Below are 22,614 nucleotides of genomic sequence, written 5' to 3' on the forward strand. Positions count from 1 at the left end.
CTCTGCTCACAGTTAAGTCTTTGCTGTGCTGGACAGAGTGGCTGCAGCAAAAGTTATTGGTCCATTGGGTATAGGAGAGTAGTTAAAGTCGAAGAGGCAGGTCACCTGGGGGCAGATCCCAGTTCCTTCATCATCCAGCTGGGTGGCTCTTACCCAGACCCTGAGGCCCTCCCCAATTTCCCCTGTAAGTCAGGCCTGCTGCCAACCTCACAGAGGAGCTGTGAGGATTAAATGACAGCAAGTATGTACCTTCCGTGGCACTGTGTCTTCCCCTAGTGATTGATCATTAGACATTGGCTGTTCTTGTTCCAAGTCTTTTCAGAAGAACACGCAAGCCATTGACCAGTGTTCCAAGAAAAATGGATCTTCAGGTTTCACAGAGGAGACCAGGTAAAAAAAAATCAATGATTTAAGGCAGAATATGATCAATGCATGACCTAGATAAAGATGAACCTAATGTCATGGAGTTCAGGTCATGTTATTTTGAGCTAATTCTTTAAAAATGGGAAGATTTAGTAGACTGACTTCAGAGAGGTGAAATTCCAGGAAGGAGGCTTCACATGGACAAGAAGAAGGAGATGTGAAAGTGTGGGATGTACTTACAGCCTGAAGCCCCATCTAAGATGATTCATGAGACTTAAGACAGGAAACCCAGGGTGGGGCCCCTTCACAGGGGTGGGAATCTTATTTGGAATACACAAGAGAGTCATTGAAGGGAGAATGTGCATATAACGATCCTAACTTGCTAGTAATCACAGAAATCGTAAGATGAGGTATGGAAAGTGGCCACAGAAATTAGGTGAAGTAACGAGAAATTTTTCAGGCCCAGGTAGGAAATTTCTTTCCTCTTCCACACATTCAGAAACCCAAATCTTAGCACACTTATGGTATGCTGGGATTATGCTAAGTGAAGAGATACGGAGTACTATAAAATGGAGTCTGCTCTGGAGGAGCTTTAAAATCTATCTGGAGGGGGCACCTGGGTGGCTCAGTCAGTTAAGCATCCAACTTCAGCTCAGGTCATGATCTCGCAGCTCGTGAGTTCGAGCCCCACATCGGGTTCTCTGCTGTCAGCGTGGAGCCCGCTTTCTGATCCTCTGTCTCCCTGTCCCTCTGCCCCTACCCTACTCACACATGCATGCTCTCTCTCTCAAAAATAAAAAATAAACGTTAAAAAATCTACCTGGAGGACACCCCCATAAATAGTGATTTTCACACAATGAGGAACCAAGAAGACAAATGTTGGGCTCTGGCTGGGAGGGTAGTGTGGCCCAAGGCTGCTAGCACTGAGATGGGGGAAGAATTAGGGTGGAAATGGAACTACTATAATGAAGATCCCTCAAAGTGCTTTGACTCAAACAGACAGAGGCTCATTTTCCCTCCCACAAGAGTCCAGGGTGATTGGTGGCCCTCTGTGGGTAGAGGGTAACAGGCCACACTGCTGTCCCCCAAAGCACTGCCCCTATCTGCTGCACGGTGAGACTTCTTGGGTCCCAGGCCACCAGGGGGAAGAGTATAGGTCCCATTGGCAGGGTGGTGACTGGAACTGGCTCCTGATACACTGGGAAACCATGTCACACAAGGTCTCTTGCAATGCAGCTTCTCAGTCCCCCAGGGGCACAGGCTGAACCCTAGTCCCTAATAGAGGATCCAGCACTTTGCTGACTGAGAAATGACTCCAAGAGTCAATGCACAACAGCATTTCAAAAGTACTATGCATCTGTCACCTGGGTGCTGCTCAAGGTGGGTTCCCAAGGAAGTGGGGGACTCGCTACAGTTGAGAAGGTGCAGAAAGGGCCCGGGGAGTGGGGATCTCAGCCACAATCTAAAGAAGTGTATTCCATTGCACGTGGACAGAAATGGTGGTGGGGCACACAGGAAGGGCTGAAGCAGAGCAGCTCCAGTGCTGGCTGGGGGTCACTCTTCCAAGAGGGTGTGAGCAGAGGTTTCCCAGACGGTGGGGACAGGGCTGGATGATCCCTCAGGGGGTAGGCCCCAAGAAGCCCACTGAGTGAAGGGAACAAAAGAGGGTGCTTCTCCACCCTCTGCAACAGAGAGAGGCTTGACAGGGACATGCAGGCCAGGTGGAAGCCTCCTGTTGGGGGCCAGCTGGACTCTTCCAGAGGAATCCTGAGCACGTCCCATCTTCCCAGCTCTCTGCCAGGCTGCCAGTGTGTTGAAGACTTTGGGCTCTGCCTCCCTTTGGAAAGGAGACAACGTGTGATGGGTGGGGTCTAGGGTCAGCATGATGGCCTTTTTGTTTGGGTGAGATGGAGGGAGGAGTTGATAAAAGGAAGTATTGAGTCATTGTCCTGTTCTGGGTGAGGATTGTTAGGGACTTGTGCTCTGTCTCACACAAAGCAAAGAGAGAGGTCTCAATATGTCATTAGGGAACAGGGAAATGCTTTGTAGTGCCCTGGATGAATTTCAGTGCAGTAGAATACATAAATATAGTTCTAAAATACTCCTCAGGGCACGTGGGTGACTCAGTTGGTTAAGCATCCAACTTTGGTTAGGTCATGATCTCCTGTTTCATGAGTTCAGGCCCCACATCAGTCTGTCTGCTGTCAGCACAGAACCTGCTTCAGATCCTCTGTCTTCCTCTCTCTGTCCCTCCCTTGATCTCTCTCTCACTCACTCACTCTCTCTCACTCTCTCTCGCTTTCTCTCAAAAATAAATAAACACTTGGGGTGCCTGGGTGGCTCAGTCGGTTGAGCATCCGACTTCGGCTCAGGTCATGATCTCACAGTTCATGAGTTCGAGCCCCGTGTCGAGCTCTGTGCTGACAGCTCAGAGCCTGGAGCCTGCTTTGGATTCTGTGTCTCCCTCTGTCTCTGCCTCTCTCCTGCTCATACTCTGTTTCTCTGCCTCTCAAAAATAAGTAAACATTAAAACTTTTTCAAAATAGACATTAATTATATTATACATTTCGCAGTTTCTGTCCTTTTTTATCATGACTTTGCTGTGTTGCAGTAGAAGACCACATGCTCCATCACTTCTCTTCTAGGGGAAATTTTTCTAGGGCAGACTCAGAAGTTGCCCCATGGAAGAAGGTGATGTGACTACACCAAATTCCCTCCCAGGTTAGGCTTGCCTCTAACCTTTTCATTACAGCTTCCATCTCCTCTGTTGTGGGGTCTGTACATTTTTAAAGGATTCCCCCAGTAGAGTTACATTGGGTGACAGTTTCACCCAAATATTTCTGCAGCCTTATTAATGGCCTTGGTGGGCCCAGCAAATGTTATAATACCTGTGAGCAAGTAGTTGTGGTTTGGGTGGAAAGTAGTTGTGGATTTGGGTAGAGACACACCCATGCAGAGAGTGGTTAGATTTCTCCACGGGATGGGGCCCCTGGGTGGCTTAGTGGTTAAGCATCTGACTTTGGTTCAGGTCATGATGTCACAGTCCGTGAGTTCAAGTCCTGCATCAGGTGAGCACAAGCCTCACTTCAGGTGAGCTCAAGCGCCACATGGGCGAACATGAGCCCCTGTTTGGGTGAATATGAGGCCCTCTTTGAGTGAGCCCTGCTTCTCCCTCTGCCCCTCATGAGATTATCTCTCTTTCTTTCTCTCCCTGCCCCTTCCCCTTGCTCACTTGCTCTCTTTCTCTCTCTCTCTCTCTCAAAAAAAAAAAAAAAAGATTTCTCCATGGGATCATATATGAGTTTTGTGAGAATTTTCCTTGCTGTAACACCTAAGAGCTCTGCTCGTTCACTGTGGCAGCCAGTGTTACAATTGTTGCAGAGCCTCCCTCCACTCTGAGTGTAAGGTCAACTTGCCCTTGGTGTTGTGAGAGAACGTTAAAGAGGAATTCCCAAGCTGATTGAGAGAGAGAGAGAGAGAGAAAGTGGGAGAGGGGCAGAGAGAGAGAGGGAGGCACAGAATCTGAAGCAGGCTCCAGGCTCTGTGCTGACAGCTCAGAGGCTTGAACCCACTTGAGGCTTGAACCCACGAACTGCAAGATCATGAACTGAGCCTAAGTCAAGACACTTAACCGATTGAGCCACCCAGACGCCCCCAAAGCTATGCTATTTTTTAATTGAGGTATAATTGACATATAACGTTATATTAGTTTCAGGTGTATAACATAATGATTCAATATTGTTATATACCATGAAATGATCACCACAAAAGTCTAGCTAACATCCGTCACCATATATTGTCAAAAAAATTTTTTTCCTTGTTCTAAGGACTTAAAAAAATTTTTTTAATGTTTATTTAGTTTTGAGTGAGAGAGAGAGAGAGAGAGAGAGCACAAGCAGGGGACAGGCAGAGAGAGAGGGAGACATAGAATCCGAAGCAGGCTCCAGGCTCCGAGCTGTCAGCCCTGAGCCTGACATGGGGCTCGAACCCATAAACCGCGAGACCATAACCTGAGCCGAAATCAGATACCCAACCGACTGGGCCACCCAGGCACCCTACCTTGTGCTAAGGACTTTTAAGACTTGCTCTCTTAGAAACTTTCAAATATGCAATACAGTATTATTAGCTATAATTACCATGCTGGACATTACATCCCCAGGACTTATTTATTTTATAAATGTAAGTTTGTACCTTTTGACTCCTTTTACCCATTCGCCCACCTCACAACCCCTGACACTGACAGCCATCAATCTGTTCTCTGTATCTATGTGCTTGGTTTTAGTTTTTGGCTTTTTTAAGATTCCACATATAAGTGAGACCATATGGTATTTGTGTTTCCCTGTTTGACTTATTTCACTTAGAATAATGCTTTGGGGGCACCCGGCCAGATCAGTCAGTAGAGCATGTGACTTTTAATCTCAGGGTCATGAGTTCAAGCCCCACATTGGGCATAGAGCTTACTAAAATAAAATAAAATAATAGGATAATGCTCTGAAGGTCCATCCATGTTGTTGCAAATGGCAAGGTTTCATTTTTTTTAATGGCTGAATAATATTTCATTATATATGCCATATTTTTTAATCCATTCATTTATCAGTAGACACTTAGATTGTTTCCATATTCTGTATTATAAATAGTGTTGTAATGCACATGGGGATGCATATATCTTTTTACATTTTTTAATGATTAAATTGCTTTTATTGTATTGTTATTTTTGTTTTAATCTTTTTTCTTTTTTGATTTCAGTGTAGTTGACCCACAATGTTACAACTACTTTCAGGTGTACAACATAGTGATCCAACAAGTATATACATTATGCTAAGCTCATCTCAAGTGTAGCTACAATCTGTCACCACACAATGCTATTACAATACCACTGGCTATATTCCCTATGCTGTGCCCTTTATTCTTGGGATTTATTCATTCCATAACTGGAAGCCTGTATATTCCCCTCCCCTTTACCCATTTTGCCCAGCCCCCCACCCTACCCAGTTGGTAACCATCACTTTTTCCTCTGTATTTATAGATCTGATTCTGCCTTTTGTTTGTTTATTCATTTGCATATATCTTTTTGAATTCATATTTTTGTTTTCTTTGGATAAATATCCAGAAGTGAAATTCCTGGATTATATGTAGTTCTACTTTTACTTTTTTTTTGAGGAACCTCCACACTGTTTTCCACAGTAGCTGCACAAATTTACATTCCCACCAAGAGTGCACAAGTGTTATCTTTCCTCCACATCCTCACCAACACTTGTTATTTCTTATAACTGCCATTCTAACAGATGTGAGGTGATGTCTCATTGTGATTTTGATTTGAATTTCCCTGATGATTAATGATGTTGAGCATCTTTTCTGTGTCTGTTGGCCATCTGTATGTCTCCTTTGGGAAAATGTCTATTCATGTTCTCTGTCCATTTTTTAACAGGATTGTTTTTTTGATGTTGAGTTATATATGTTCTTTATATATTTTGGATACTAACCCTTTATCAGATATATCATTTGCAAACATCTTCTCCCATTCACTAGGTTGCCTTTTTTGTTTTGTCAATGGTTTGGGGTTTTGTTTTGTTTTGTTTTGTTTTGCTGTGCAAAAGCTTTTTATTTTAGTGTAGTTCTAATTGTTTAATTTTGCTTTTGTTCCCTTTGCCTTAAGGGATATAATAGAAAAATGTTGCTACAGCCAATGTCAGAGAAATTACTGTCTATGTTACCTTCTAGGATTTTTTTATGGTTTCAAGTCTCATGTTTAGATCTTTAATCCATTTTGAATTTATTTTTGCATATGGTGTAAGAAGGTGGTCCAGTTTCATTCTTTTGCATGTTGCTGTCTAGTTTTCCCAGTGCAGCTAACATCCTACTCAGTGGTGAAAAATGGAGATATTTTCCTCTAAGATCAGAAACAGGACAAAGATGTCCACTCTCACCACTTTTATTCAACGTAGTACTGGAAGTCCTAGTCACAGCAGTCAGACAAGAAAATGATATGAGTCATTCATATTGATAAGGCAGAAATTAAACTGTCACTATTTTCAGATGACACAATACATATGCATAGAAAAACCTGAAGATTCCATCAAAACCCTACTAGAAGTAATAAATTCAGTAAAGTTTAAGGATACAAAATTAACACCCAGAAAATAATATTGTTTCTATACTCTAGCAACAAAGTAGCAGAAAGAGAAATTAAGAAAACGGTTGCATTTATTATTGTACCAAAAAGAATAAAATACCTAGGAATAAACTTAACCAAAAAGGCAAAAGTCCTGTACTTAGAAAACTATAAAACATTGATGAAAGAAATTGAAACTGACAAAAATGGAAAGATATACTTTGCTCATGTATTGGAAGAATTAATATTGTTAAAATGTCCATGCTACCCAAAGCAATCTATAGATTTGATGCAATTCGTATCAAAATACCAACAGAGGGATGCCTGGGTGGCTCAGTCAGTTAAGCATCCGACTTCGGCTCAGGTCATGATCTCCCAGTTCGTGAGTTCGAGCCCCGCATCGGGCTCTGTGCTGACAGCTCGGAACCTGGAGCCTGCTTCGGATCCTGTGTCTCCCTCTCTCTCTGCCCCTCCCCACTTGTGCTCTGTCTCTATCAAAAATAAATAAAATATAAAAAAGCAATAAAAAAACTTTAAAAAAACCCAAAAAACAAAATACCAACAGAATTTTTCACAGAGGTAGAAAAATGATACTAAAACTTCTGTGGAACTACAAAATACCCAAAAGCCAAAGCAATCTTAAAAAAAAAAATGAACAAGGCTGGAGGTATCACAATCCCAGATTTCAAGATATACTACAAACCTATAGTAATCAAAACAGTATGGTGGCAGCACAAACATAGACACATAGATCAGTATAACAGAATAGAGACCCCAGAAATAAACTCACACTTACTTAACAAAGGAGGCAGGAATATACAGTATGGAAAAGAGTCTCTTCATTAGATAGCGTTTTCATTTTGTTGATGATTTCCTTTTTTTTTTTTTTTTTGCATTAGCTTTTAACATTATATAGTCCCACTTATTTATTTTTGCTTTTGGAGTCAGATCAGATCCAAAAAATCATCACCAAGACAGATGTCACATAGCTTCCTGTCTATGTTTTCTTCTAGGAGTTTTATGGTTTCAGGTCTTAAATTCAGCTGTTTATTCCATTTTGAGTTGTTTTTTATGCATGGTGTAATATAGTCTAATGCTTTTGCATGTTGCTGTACAGTTTCAAGAGCCTTTATTGAAGAGACTGTCCTACTAGCATGTGATGCAGTCCCTAATGGCTTTGTTCTCTGCCATGACAGTTCCTCTATTAATGATCCATTTTCGGGGTGCCTGAATGACTCAGTCAGTTAAGTGACTGACTCTTGATTTCAGCTCAGGTCATGATCTCATGCTTCATGAGATTTAACCCCACATTGGGCTCTGTGCTAAGTGTAGAGTCTGCTTGAGATTCTCTCTCCCTCTCCCTCTGCCCTTCCCCCACTCATTCTTTCCATTCTCTCTCTCCCTTTCTTTCTCTCTCACTCAAAATAAATAAATAAAACATCTAAAAAGTTTTCTTCAGAGGAGAGGAAGATGGTGGCGGCATAGGAGGACCTTAGGCTTGTGTCATCCCACGAACACAAGATAACCATCAAATCATCCTAAATATGCCAGATATCAGCCTGAACACTGACAGAACACACTCCACAACTAAAGGGAGAGAAGAAGCCACACTGAAGAGGGTAGGAAGTACAGAGATGTGGTTTAGGGGAGAAACGGATCGTGGCTGGTGCAGAAAGGAGGGAACCATGGTCCTGGAGAAGGGTGAGAGAGAGAGAGGAACACACAACGAGAATGTTTCCCCAAAACTGTTGGCTTGGAAAAGAAGAGGGGCTGATTTTTGTGAGTTCTTACAACCAGTGGGGCCTGGAGTTTTAAGTTCAGCAGCCTTGGCTGAGATAGAGCCTGAAAGGCACTGCACTGCTCCTGGAGAGAAGGCAGGGAAACCATTCAGAGGCAGACAGTGTTGGAACAGTGATCTGAAGAGCTCCTGGGGCACATAGTGAGGGAGATTATTCATTCTTCTTGCAGTGGATCCCTGAGAGGCATATAATTTTTCCTAATGTTCTCTTATAATTATTTTTTATTTCTGTGGTGTTGTTTTTTATTTCTCCTCTTTAATTTGTGATTTTTAAAATTTATTTCGGTACTTTCTCTTTTCTTTTTGCTGAGTCTGGCTAGAGACTTTCTAGAGTATGGCTACTGCAGCTTTATTTTGACATTCATTATGTGATAAATGTTTCTCCATCCCCTCACTTTCAATCTGCAGGTGTCTTTAGGTCTAAAAGGAGTCTCTTGAAGGCAACATATAGATGGGTCTTTTTTTCAACCATTCTGACACCCTATGTCTTTTGATTGGAGCATTTAGTCCATTTACATTCAGAGTAATTATTGATAGATATGTATATTGTGCCATATTTTTACTTGTTTATGGACATTTCTCTGATCCTTTCTTGTCTTTATCACTTTTGTTCTCTCCTTTGTGCTCAAATTGTTCTCTTTTATATTTCTTACAGGCCTGGCTTAGTGGTCATGAACTCCTTTAGTTTTTGTTTATCTGGGAAACTCTTTATCTCTCCTTCTATTCTGAATGCAGCCTTGCCAAAAACAGTATCCTTGGCTGCAGATTTTTCCCACTCAGCACTTTGAATATATCATGCCACTCCCTTCTGGCTTGCCAAGTTTTTTTTGTGTTGTTTTTTGATAAATCTGCAGCTAGCCTTGTGGGTCTTCCCTTGTAAGTTAAGAACTTATTATTATTATTAGTTTTTTTACCATGAATGCTTTTATTTAATCATTTTTGTTTACAACTGAAACTCTGGGAACTCAAAGTTAACATCCTTGCCCATGAGCTTCTTATAGATGCCAGAGAAAGTTTCAACCTTGTATTCCACATTGTTCTGCTGTTTATCCCAATGTATCTTTATGAGCTGGCTGCCATCCAGTTTCACATGGATTCTCTTGCCTACAAACTCTCTTGAGAAAAGTAAGTCCTCCAGGATCACATCGTGCACGGCTATCAATGTGCGGCTCCTGGGATGCTTTTGCTTATTTTTTGTACAGCTTTTTCGAGTTGACTTAGAATTCTCCTCTGAGCAATAAAGACAACATGCTTCCCACTGAACTTACATGACAATCAGCACAGAGTCTCTATCTGCCCATCAATAAATTCATCATCTGTGTAAAATTTTATTTTTAAGTAATCTATACACCCAACCTGGGGCTTGAACCCACAACCCCAAGATCAAGACTTGCATATTCTACTACTGAGCCAGTCAGGCACCCCTAGCTAGGACTTGTTTTGTCCTGCTGCTTTTTAATTTAATTATAATATGTCTTGGTGTTGGCCTACTTTTGTTGATTTAGATGAGAGATCTCTGTGCCTCTTGGATCTGGATGTCTTTTTCCTTCCCCAGAATAGGATGTTTTCAGCTATTATTTCCTCAAATAAATTTTCTGCTCCCTTTTCCCTCTCTTCTTCTGGGACTACTATAATACAAATGTTATTACGTTTGATGGAGTCACAGAGTTCCCTAAGCCTATTCTTGTGTTGTGTAATTCTTGTTTCTCTTTTTTTGTCAGCTTCGTTATTTTTCATTAATTTGTCTTCTAATTCCTCTGCTTCTTCCAGCTTACTGTTCACTGTATGAAGCCTATTTCCAATCTCATTTATTGAATTCTTCCTCTCTAACTGATTCTTTTAAAACTCTTTTATCTCTGTGGTAAGGGTCTCATGAGTATCTTCCATTCTATGAGTATCCTTATGATTGTTGCTTTAAATTCTCCATCAGACTGGGTGGCTCAGTCAGTTAGGCTTCTGACTTCAGCTCAGGTCATGATCTCTCAGTCCATGAGTTCAAGCCCCACATCCGGCTCTGTGCTGACAGCTCAGAGCCTAGAGCCTGCTTTGGATTCTGTGTCTCCCCCTCTCTGCCCCTCCCCATATCACACTTGGTGTCTGTCTCTCTCGCTCTCAAAAATAAACATTAAAAAAATAATAAATTCTCCATCAGGCATGTTACTTATATCTGTTTTGCTTAGATCTCTGGCCATGGCCTTTTCTTGTCCTTCATTTGGGATAAATTCCTCCATCTTGGCATTTTATCTAAGTCTCTTCCTTCTTCTCTGTGTTAGAATAGCCAGTCATGTTTCCTATTTCTGAGAATAATGGCTTTATAAAGAAGAGGTCATGTAGCACTCAGGGAATGTTTCTGGTATGTGCTTCATACACTCTGCTCTTGTATTCTAGCTGCTCTGTCCTTCAGACCAGGCATCTGCAGAAGCTCTCCTTGTTTCCTGTGGACACTGTTTGGTCCCTGGTCTAAATGTAGTCGGTATTGAGTAGATGTGCTCTGGTCTGCTTGTGAAATGAGATCTGACATCACTCCCGCCAGAACTGGGGCCTCCATCTCCTCAGCAGCTTTCTGATGCCCCCAAATATTGTCTTTTATCCACTTTTTTATTTGACCTCAGCAGGAAAGTTGGTCTGCTAAAAGCTTCTCTGTCATCACCAAAAGCAGAAGTTTCTCTAATTAGATTTTTGTTTCTCGTCCAACATGTAACTTAAACCAGGTTGAATGCAGGCATTCTTTTTGTGAACAGAGAAGATGTTCCCACAAAACGTTTCCTCATCATCCAGGGATGGCTACTTAGATGGAGTCATGTGTCATTACAAAATCAGTGATGTTTGAGGATGAGGAAGAAACTTAGCTTTCAAAACCTAAAAATAAAAGATACCGTGTAGTGTTGCATCCACACGACTCCTGAAACAGAATGCTACGGGCACCAGTGACAGTCACAACAAAGTTTATTACAATGAGAGGCAAGGCCGACCGATCGGGACCAACACTCTTGATAAGAGTGCGGCCCCGAACAGCCGGGGTACAGAGTTTTTATAACCGATCACATCGTTTTATCATCACCTGGGAACAGAACAAAGAAACAATTTCCAGATGAGTTAGAAACAGTTGCCTAATGAGGTGTTTACTTTAGACTTTCTGCCTCTAAGTTGCAACCAGTGGATCTCCTTGACCCTGCCTCTGATGCTCTTTTCTTTGAACTTTTGCTTCCTTAATTGGTGAAGCCTAATTTACAAGAGTATGAGGCGTAATTTATAAGAGTAAAGCAAGGCTGTTATCTCTTAACCTTCAATGTCAACACAAAGCTGTTATTTTTCAAGCTAAGCATTAGCCCTACACTACAATTTAACCCTTACAGTAGGACACAATAATCATAAGTACCAAATTGTTGGGGGAGCCTTCCTTGCCCCCAGAGACCAGGTGGCTGTAATTCTCCAATATCACATCTCCACACAGAGTTTTATGAGCAGGGCCCAGGTGCTGCCACTCTTGCCAGGTGAAGTCCTCAACCTTATCTTCAAATGTCATTTATCTTGTGATTGCTCCATCTGAAATGATCATCTGTTAGAGAAGGTCATCAAGAGGATGTAACCACCAGGTGGCCTGTGAGCTAGAACCAGGCTGTTGGAGGCTCCTCACCTCCTCTCCTGTCATGTCCTTGGAATGTATACTCTGCCCACCATTCCCAAGTGAGCGCTGTTTGCAAGGATGCAGCCTCAAGAGAGTGATGTGTTGTGGAGACTACTTGGATTGTATACATGACTAAACCCCCTTAAGGCCTCTCTATAAACTGTTAAAATTCTGGCAGGCAGACACGGAGATCTGATCATCTTATGACCACCTAAGACAAGCCTCATAAGTTCCCTTGCTTATTAAAGCTGTCACTTACCAATATGGAGTGGGTTGTCTCTTTCTTTGGTCTCTCATTGCACTCCATGAATGGGGGCCAGTTTGTGAAACAATAATTGGTGAGCCAAACAAAAGTCCAAACAAATGCATTGGTTTGCAACCCTCTTGGGAGCTCCCAGAGTACAATCTGAAACTGGCCACTGGTACTCAGAGGACAGGGAGAGAACAAAGGAAGAGGCAGGCCACTCCAGGTTAGTATGTAGCAGGTTTAATAAGCAAAGGAAACTTACATACAAGATTTGTCTTAGGCAGAAGCAAGATGAGTATATCCCTGCACCTACCCAGCAAATCTTAAAAATTTATATAGAGAGAAGCTTTAACTGTGTTTAGTCAAGTATACTATGCAGATGTTCTCAACACCACATCATTATCTCTGGACAGATTTGGATCTCTTTGGGGCCTATCTTTGGAGAAGCCTCTGGGAGTAGGAAAGGCAAGTGGAACCTGAACTTCAAGGAAAGGGTGGGGAGGAAGGGGCCTTCAATTGCCCTGGGTCCAGCTTACAGGTTAACTGTCAAATACTTCCTCTTGATGACTTTCTCCAACAAAATGGGCCTTGGGAAAAAGACATCCATAGGGGAAATCCCGAGGTGGCCATCAACCTCTCTGTGGGTAAGGGTGGCCCAGATATTAGATGCTTGTGGACTACTATGTGAGTAGGGGGATGCCCCATAACACTTGCTGGTTTGATGTGCTTGTTTGAGGAACAATGCAGAGTGTACTGCAGCAGAGAATGGAAAAAAAATGGCTGCCGCAGTGGGCTGACCACCTCTGTAAACAGTTCATCTGCCCAACTAGAGGCTGAAACTCAAGTTAGAAAGTTGGGAGAAGAGCTGAAATTAGAAAAGGACATGCAGTTGTCCACTACTTTGCTACCTTTGGGGCTGACAGACAAGGTGGAGGAACAGGATAATAAGTTGGAGACCTTAGCATGCCATTTTGCAAAGCTAGGAGGGTACAAACTGCTACAGATTAAGGTCTGAACACTTGTGGAAAAATCTGATTAGGATGCTGAGAGGTAGAATCCCTGGGAAAGTGAGGAGAGTGGAGAGGAGGGTATTGTGGTGATTGACAGTGGAAGAGACAAAGTGCCCCATGCTATATGACCCCTGATACAAAGGAAAATTTTAAATAGTAATTATCCTGACTTCTTTTTTTAATGTTTTATTTATTTTTGAGAGAGAGAGAGAGAGAGAGAAAGAGAGAGAGACAGACAGAGTGTGAGTGGAGGAGGGGCAGAGAGAGGGAGACACAGAATCTGAAGCAGGCTCCAGGCTCCGAGCTGTCAGCACAGAGCCTGATGCAGGGCTCGAACCCATGAACTGTGAGATCATGACCTGAGCTGAAGTTGGATGCTTAACCAACTAAACCACCCAGGTACCCCGCCCCCCCCCCCCCGACTTCTGATAATAGAGAAATATATCCCAAACCCCCTAGGAAAAAAATTTGCATTCTTTCTCTGTCCCTTAAGATTGTAAATCTCATCCTGTCTTTGAAAAGTAAACACCCCAGGAGATAACTAAAACACTGCCCACGATTGCCTGAGACTGAAGAGAAAAAAAGGGGAAATAGGCTTTGAAAAATACTACTACAGAAGCTACCTTGCCCCAAATCCATCCCACAGTTTCCAGAGGGTTACTTGTTAAAGGCAAATACAAATCATAAGTCCCCACAAATGTTAATGAAAAGTTTTAGCCAGGTAAGTGGGTAACCTTAACTTGTTCCATCTGATAAGTTTTAATATCAATAGTGTGCTCATGTAAAACTAAAACTTAATTTTCTTTCATCTGCTAAAAGAACAAACTTTTCTTGTACTATTGACCTGTTCTTAATGAAGTCGTGAAAGGTTTTTCTTACCTTTTAAGTAATCTGCCTCAAAAACAAAGATTCTGTGTTTTATCAAAATAATTTCCTGTGTTCAATGTTGTCTTTATGTCTTTGATTACTTAAGAAAACAGTATTCTCTATTGAAACCACTAAGGTTTTGTAACGATGTAACTTTCTGTATTTGCTTTTGAAGTCTTTGTTACTGATTAAATGGACAACTAAGTATTGTTTCACAGTGATCTATGATTCTGTTTAATCAAGTGTTTTAAATTATTTTGATATTTTTAGGGGCGCCTGGGTGGCTCAGTTGGTTAAGTGTCTGACTTAGGCTCAGGTCATGATCTCATGATTTGTGAGTTCAAGCCCACATTGGGCTCTGTGCTGACAGCTCAGAGCCTGGAGCCTGCTTCAGATTCTGTGTCTCCCCCTCTCTCTCTGCCCCTCCCCCACTCGTGCTCTGTCTCTCTCTCTCTCTCTCTCAGAAATAAAAATTGAAAAAAATTAAAAATTCTTTTGATATTTTTGACAAATGTCACAAATTCTGAAGTTTTTTTTACTTCAAACTAACTTTGGGATTTTCTAGACAATCCCTGGAACATCTCAAAAGATGTGTTCTCTCCTTATAAAAGGAAGATATTAAACTAATTAGGCTTATTTGATATGTTAAATTACAAGGGAAGCATTGTCAAATAAGAAGTGATGCTGAACTTTCATTAGGTTATATTTATATATGTTATATAAGTGCTCCAGAAATTGTATGAAATTTCTAAAACTCTGATATACCCTGGTATAATGTTATCGATCATAATTCTAGTTATTTTTTTTGTTTTATTTTATTTTTTATTTTTTAAAATTTACATCCAAATTAGCATATAGTGAAACAACGATTTCAGGAGTAGATTCCTTAATGCCCCTTACCCATTTAGCCCATCCCCCCTCCCACAACCCCTCCAGCAACCCTCAGTTTGTTGTCCATATTTATGATTCTCTTCTGTTTTGTCCCCCTCCCTGTTTTTATATTATTTTTGTTTCCCTTCCCTATGTTCATTCTAGTTATTTTTTAAAGGATGTCACAGAAATAGCAAACTTTCCCCCCAGATCTTTCTTACCACTTTTCTCAGACTCCTTCTCTCCCAGCAGAGCCTCAGGAAGCCTGTCACTCCCTGCCTTTATATAATTTAGAGTTGTTCTCTCAAAAAAAAGAAAGAAAGAAAAAAAAGAAAAACTTTCCTTGTCAATTGGATTTTAATTAACTCTCATCAGATCTTTAATCATGACCATTTTTAAGTCTTTTGTCATCTACAGTTATTCTTTTTCTGTACTGCTTTTTCAAAAGTGTTACTGCAAAAGTGTTCCTACAAAAGTGTTTCACCTTCAAGGAGATTCGCGGAAAAGTCTCTAACAGGTACTGGTTTCTGGTAACTAAGAACTTGCCTTCATGTGGGAGGAACAACAATGGACCTTTCAAGTGCTTCCCTAAGGCTACTTGCACAGCCCCACAGTGTGTCCTGGGATGGTAGCCGGAGACCTGTCCCTGTTCTCTTTCCCCACATTGGGTAAAATGAGCCCATTACATTGATGATATAATGTTAACATGTGAAGATTTTCTTCTGCTGTAGGACACGCTACTGACTTTGCTGGAACATCTGTGAGTAAGAGGATGAGTCATTGAACCCACAGATAATTCAAGTCCCAGGCACAACAGTAGTTTTTGGAAGTTGTTTGGGTAAGATGCTCATTGTCTCAGACAATGAACTTGTGACAATGTCTTATGATTGATAAAATATAAGCCTATCCAACCCCTAAGAACATGAAAGAAATGCAAGCCTTTGTAGGAATTTTGGGTTTGGGGAGGACTTTTATTCTCCACTTGGCACAGTGCCTTCCTTCATCCCTTATACTGCCTGGGAAAGAAAGGGCAGGTGTGGGACTGAGGATCAAAACAGCAAGCCCCCTTTGAGAAGACAAAAATACTAATGAAGCAGATTAAAGCTATGGGAATCTCCCAAGCCTGTAGGGCTACCCATTGAGTTAGATGTGGCTCCAGGAGATATGGATTGGGTACTGTGGCAGAAGCAACAGGAGAGAGAACCCATAGGATTTTGGTCCCAGCTCTGGAAGGGGGCAGAAGCCCAACATACCCCCATAGAGTGACAGCTTCTAAAGGTATACACAGCACTCCTTCAGGTAGAGCCTCTCATGAAGAAAAACATATCATGGTAAGAACTTGCCTCCCTATCAAAGGGTAGGTTGAGAGTATGCTCCATCTACCCACCTCTGCCATGGTTCAAACCCCCACTTTGACTAAGTCACATGCCTATTTGCGACAGAAGAGTATCCCGTCTCTCAGCCCACTGGTTCTAGAAATGCAGGTGCTACTAGGCCCTTTAGAGTATGTAGATCCTCCAAATGCCCATGCGCCTACTCCTGTGGCAACTCTGCAGCCTGTAGAGTGGGAGTGTGGGGAATTCCTGTCGATGCCTGGTATACAGATGCCTAAAAACAGGACCAAGCCACAGAAGCCATAAGGCTGAACTCAGAGTAGTTTGGTGATTGCTCATGAGCTCCAGCTGTTAACCCTTGGCACTGACAGTTGGGCTGTTCTAAAGGGGTTTAACCCTATGACTTGGACAATGGGAAGCCAAGTAGTGGATGATCATGAATAACCCTCTTGGGGTCAGGATAGGTGGAAAGGCATTTAGATTCACCTTTGAGAACCTGAGGCAGTCTTTTCAGTCTTCTACATCCTAGGTCATAAGGCACTGACACCCCCTGGCAATCAGGCAGCTGATGCCCCAGCTTGAGTACAAGCTCTAACAACAGAGTCTTCAATAGATATAACAGATTAGGTGCATAGCAAGAGTGGCCACCATAGCACCCATGTGGGGTGGCATATTGCCCTTGAAATGCAGTGACTTGGTCAATGCAATAGAGCATGTATGTTCTAAACAGTGCCCAAGGCAGCTGCTGATAAAAGTCTGAGAACATCCATGGGAGTTTTCAACTGGTGAGAGATTAGCAAATTGATTATATTGGTCTCCCTTCCTCTGAGTGAAGGTTCTAAATATGCCTTTGTTTGTATGGACGCTGCATCTGGCCTAAGATTTCCCCCATCACTGTGCAAACCAGGCTGCCACCATTAGGGGATTAGAAAAGCTGCATAAGTACAGATACCCTCATTGACTAGACAGTTATGGGGGTCACAGTCCAAAGGTCATAATGTGCAAGATTGGGCAAAAGAATGTGGCATTCAACAGAGGTTCCATCTCCCCTGTAACCCACAGCAGCAGGACTGATAGGAAGAATGCAATATTAAAGCAGCAGATTAAATTACTAACAAGTAGGGGTGTGCCTGGCTGTCTCAGTTGGTGGAACATGCAACTCTTGATCTTGGGGTCATGAGTTCAAGCCCCACATTGGGCATGAAACCTACTTTAAATTAAAAAGTTTTAAGTGAAATAAATTACTAACAGGTAAAACCACATTGGCCAGGTGAACTAAAGTACTGTTGTAGCCTTTAAAACATTAATGATCAACCAGTAGGGCCTGTTGCCCCCTATGCCAGTCAGGGGACAGTTTCTGAGACACCCAACACTAATAAGGTATGGAAGTCATAGGAGACAGTCATTGCCCTAACTTTCACCATGGATCAGCATGCTATGCTGCTCAGAACACACCTAGGAAAGGCATTACCTACTGGAATTTGCAATGGGACATTTCACCAGGATGGTCAAGTTCCTAAAATTTCCAATCTACCTTTCCTCAAGGCCAGGTGGGCACATTATGTTTTCCACTAGTATGATCATCTGGCTACCATCCTCGTCCCCTCCATTGGCCTGGAGGGTGTTATAGCATGTATAGAAACCTTACTAAATTCACCCGACAAAATGATAGCAAAGTCTTCATTTTATTTAATACTGAAATGTCTCTAATGAAAAAACTGTCCTCCAGAAAAGGACATTATTACTGCTTTGCAAAGAGGCACCTGTGCCATTATCCAGTGTTGTGTGTTCATACCTGATGAGTCTGCTAATGTATCACCCTTATTAAATCACATGAGTGTACAAGTGAATGTCTTGAGTGACCCATCCCCAAGCCTATAGGAATTAATAACTCAGTGGTTTGGGTCATGGGGTTCTTGGTGGAAAAAACTTGAGGAATTATCTTAATCCGGGTTTCCTTTTGCATGTGCCCATACTGTTGCTGTGGGTGTCTGCCTACAATGCTGCCAGATAGCCTCCAAAGGAGCCTCTTCCATGCTAGTGATACCTCTTGCTGACTGATCAGGGCCCATTTCAGAAGAGGGGCATGTGTAAGATTATAAGAGCCAGTCACAAGGGCTGGAATGTTGGAGGAGGTCATCAAGAGGACATGACTACCAGTTGATTCGTGAGCTGGACCCAGGCAATGAGAGGCTCCTCACCTCTCCTGTCCTTGGAATGTACACTCTGTCCACCATTCTCACAGTGGGAGCCATTTTCAAGGATGCAGAATTCAGAGTAGTGTGTCAATATATGGCTGGTATATGTGACTGAACCTAGTTAAGACCTCTGTAAACTTAAGATCCTGGCTGGCAGGTGTGGAGATCTACTCATCTTGCAGTCACCCAAGACAAGCCTCATAGGTAATTTCCCTTGCTTATTAAACTTACCACCTACCAATCAGAAATAGTCTGCCTCTTTCTTTGGTCTCTCCTTGCCCTCTGTGTACAGGGGCCAGTTAGCAAACCAAAATCATCCCTAGGTGATGAAAAGATATATGGGACCTTCTTGCCTGTAAAGTGCTGAAAATGTTCAGGGGTGAAAAGGTCCTGATCCCTTTTGGACACTGGAGGTGCTTGTTCTCTCACCTCCCAAGAGAAATGGCTAGACTTCACCAGGATATATATAATTGGGCAGCTTTATTATGTAGTCCATGAGTCTACCTCTTTCTCAGTATTCAGAGGCCCCCAAGTCCAAGCAGGTGCCGTAAATTCTGAATCATGTCCTCTTACAATTGATCAAGTTACCAAACCAGACCTCATCTTCACATTTGAGAAAGAAGAGCCTTGGATGGCAGAAAAACCTAAAGTTGCATAGGTGAGAACTGGGAAGACTAGGGATGGTGCATGGAAGGTTCCAGCTGGTGAGGGAGGTTTCTTTGACATGCCATCAACATACCTTTGGTCTTCCTTAAAGGAGAGGAGGTAGGCTTCCAATGATTGTAGGACGTGGGTGTGAACCCCTCACAGATTAAATGACCTTTCCACATCCATCCCCACCCCCACCCCATATTCTTTACTTAGCTTTGAGAAAGAACCATGGCTGCCTTCTTTGTCCTCAAAATCTTGTAGCTGCCTCTTTCAGCTGGAACAAGCCCTTCTAGGTCATACTCCCTTTCCCTGGCCTTTTCATTTTCTAACCCTCCAGTTATCACCTGTCCCTTTTCTTATGCATTCCAGCATCTATATATCTGTCCTTCACTTTGTGACCTTTGTTTCTTCTTCCTTCTCTCACCCTTGTGAGAAGCCCCAAGCTGTTTTCTCCCTGTTTTACAATCAGATTCCACCCCACCGACATGTAAACTCCTTTCAAGGATCTCCATTACATGGCCCCATCTGTTAGTCTTCTGTTCCCCAAAATTGAAGCCATGGTGTTTTCTAGTTGATGGCAGTACAAAGAAAAACAGTTTCTGTGTTTGAGCTTATATTTAGCAGCCTTGCAAAATTCACTTAAGTCTATTTCTAGATGCTTTTGGGTTTTTCTGTGTGTGTGTGTGTCATCTGTAAAAATTGAGAGCTTTATTCCTTTCATGACTCCTCTCCTGTCTTGCTGTATTTCATGAAGGCCTCCAGTACAGTACAGTGTTGAATAGAAGTGGGCACAAGAAGCCCCCTAGTCTCATTCCTAATCTCAGGGGAAAAATTTTTACTGTCACCATTAAGTTTTTGTTTTCTTAATACACCCTTTATCAGACTAAGCAAGTCCCTCCTATGCTAGTTTGCTAAGAATTTATATATGGATGGGTATTGAATCGTATGAGATCCCCTTTTCTGCATCTATAGAGATTACATGATTTTCTCCATGAATTACATTGACTAAATGATCTTCATTGGCATAAAGTTTTTTCATAATTTCCTAATTTTTTTAATGTTTATAAAATCTGTAGTGAAGTCCACTATATCATTCGTAATTTGAAAATTTGTGTTTTCCCATTTTTTTCTTGATCAGTCTAGGGTTTCTCACTTTTATTAATCTTTTCAAAGAATTCCCTTTGATTTTCGCTTATTGCTTGTCCTCTAGAGGACATGAAAAAAAGTATGATGGAGGAAACTCCTCAGTGTTAAGCATAGATAGGAAGCTAGAAGCTTGAGATATACCAAAACTCATAAGGTGTGAAGTATAAAGAATAAGTAAGCAAGCTGCTTTTGAAGCACAGGCAGAATTCATAAGATGTGTTAAATACAGTTGGCAAGTAAATTAGTAGGTGATAGGATACACTAAAGATAAATAGAATGGAATATATGATGGAACAAACAAATGTTAAAGATAGTAAGGAATGCAAAGACTAGGTCATAAGGTATCCTAACACCTGAGCCAACAGCTAAGTTTTACTTAAATTCACCACTAGTTGGTGACGCTCAGTATTGTTCCATGGATCACAGATAAAACCTGGGACCGTGCGGGAAGCTATTGGTGAGTTACAGTGGAGGCAAACAGGGTATGTCATTGCCCCTGAGCATTTTCAGTCTGACCAGGCCCCTTGTTTCAACTTCAAACTCTGGTCCTCATAATCCAGGAGGCTGATGCAAGAGATAGGGAAACACAAAGGGAGAGCAAAGATAAGGTGTATGAACATTACATAACAAAGGATTCAGGAAATGTGGTCCTTCACCGTTTGTATCCTATTCTAAACTTACCCATCTCTTCTCCTTTGCTTCTTGGTGGGTTTTTAAATACATATATCTTAGTGTTTTTAAACTGACAATAAGCCACATGCCTTGAGCATTTTATTTTGGTCTGTGAGCCCTTCTATTCTAAGACCCCTGGGATAGCTTGCCTGGTAGTATATATTGGAGTCCATCACTGTATCAAGGGAATGTCTCATATTAACAATTCCCAAAGGATGAGGTGAGAAAAGATCATAATTCACAGTTTGTGGACAGTTTGTCTTATTTACTAAAGAAATAAGACAATATGAAGTAACTGGTTAAAATATTGGGGGCCCAATACTGATCTGGGTGGTTATAGGGCCAATCAAGGGTCACAGGACCGATCTTAGGGATTCCAGGGTAGTCTTGAGGGTCCTAGGAAACAAGTTGAAGAAACATTATGTATATCATTTTAGAGATTTTAGCTAAAGCAAGAAGACAAATAACTGGCATAAATAATGGGAGACAGGATTCAGGGCTGGCACAGCAGAGCTGATTTGGGGGTGCTATCGGGGATACATTTGTGATAGGGCCTCTCCCTCTCCCAATGTATACAAATAAGAACAAGAACATAGAACATGGAAGGGACATTTGTTGAGCACTGTGTCCCAAGCATGGGCTGTTCCCATCCCGTATACCTGTAATCACCGTGGGGTCCTCAGGGCAGCGCCTCTTTGTGCAGAAACCTGTGACCACCTCCTGCCTCCTCCACTCAGTCCTCACCAAACCCCTATCACCATCAGATCCCACGTCACTGAGACCCCAAAACCCTACGGCCCAACACAAGTCCCTGTTACGACAGATCCAGTGGTCTGTCCCTCGCTGATACCCATATTCTTCCTCTTCACACTTGCTAATGGTCTGCCATATTTTGCCGCTCGTCTGACTGCTCTTTACTCTGCCCCGTTCACCATCATTCCCACTAGGTTTTCTATCCCAACTTACTCCACTCTATCCACATTTTCAACCCACTTTCTGCCCATTCACTCAAACTACTCACTCCCACTCTTCCCAGCATTACTCATATTGACTTATATTCTACTCTTCTCCAGTAACTCACCCCACTGGCTATTTATACAATTTTCTCCTACTCTTCCCTGTTTGCCCCCACTCTGCCCCCTCATTACTCCATTCCTTCACACCTGGCCCTTCCCTACCCTCTTCTATTTTCCCCTAATTCCAACCCACTTATCCACATCCTGCTGTTCACCCCCACCCTTTCCCCCTAGGTCCATGCCCCATTCACTTCGACTCACACACATGGCCCATTCGTTTGCCATCTGTGCCCCAGGAAGCAGGAGTTCATAATCAACCTGGAATGGTAAGATCTGACCCCTATCCACGCCCCACTTCAGGATGACCTGAAACCCCAGGAATATTCTTTATTTAGTGGGAAGATGAAATGCTTCATTTTTAGTGCCTTTGGGCATCATCCTCTCAGCAGACTGTACCAGAAGCAATAAGTCAGTCCCACATTTCTTCCAAGCTCTTTCTCCCTGGAAAGGCACTAAATGTGACATATCTGATTCACATAGCTCATAAAAAGTGAGTCCATGCTTCATTTTCTTGCAGGATAATTTAGGGGAAAAAACAAGGCTTGGAAGGGCACAGGCATGGTCCCAGAGGTCTGATTCATTCACCTGTTTTGTTAAATCCAAACACTGACCATGCCCAGTTTTACATAGCTTGGGTTACCC

At 42.2% G+C, this 22,614-nt stretch overlaps 1 non-coding gene across 1 annotated transcript; it reads right to left on the minus strand.

The window, feature by feature from the left end:
- Positions 1 to 9,529: 9,529 nt before the first annotated feature.
- LOC125932466 (small nucleolar RNA SNORD43) lies at positions 9,530 to 9,594 on the minus strand. The gene has a single exon (XR_007460627.1). It is a non-coding gene; the product is annotated as a small nucleolar RNA SNORD43 (small nucleolar RNA).
- Positions 9,595 to 22,614: the final 13,020 nt, after the last annotated feature.

This window comes from Panthera uncia, chromosome X (assembly GCF_023721935.1).
Source record: "Panthera uncia isolate 11264 chromosome X, Puncia_PCG_1.0, whole genome shotgun sequence".
In the NCBI taxonomy this organism is placed as follows: domain Eukaryota; kingdom Metazoa; phylum Chordata; class Mammalia; order Carnivora; family Felidae; genus Panthera; species Panthera uncia.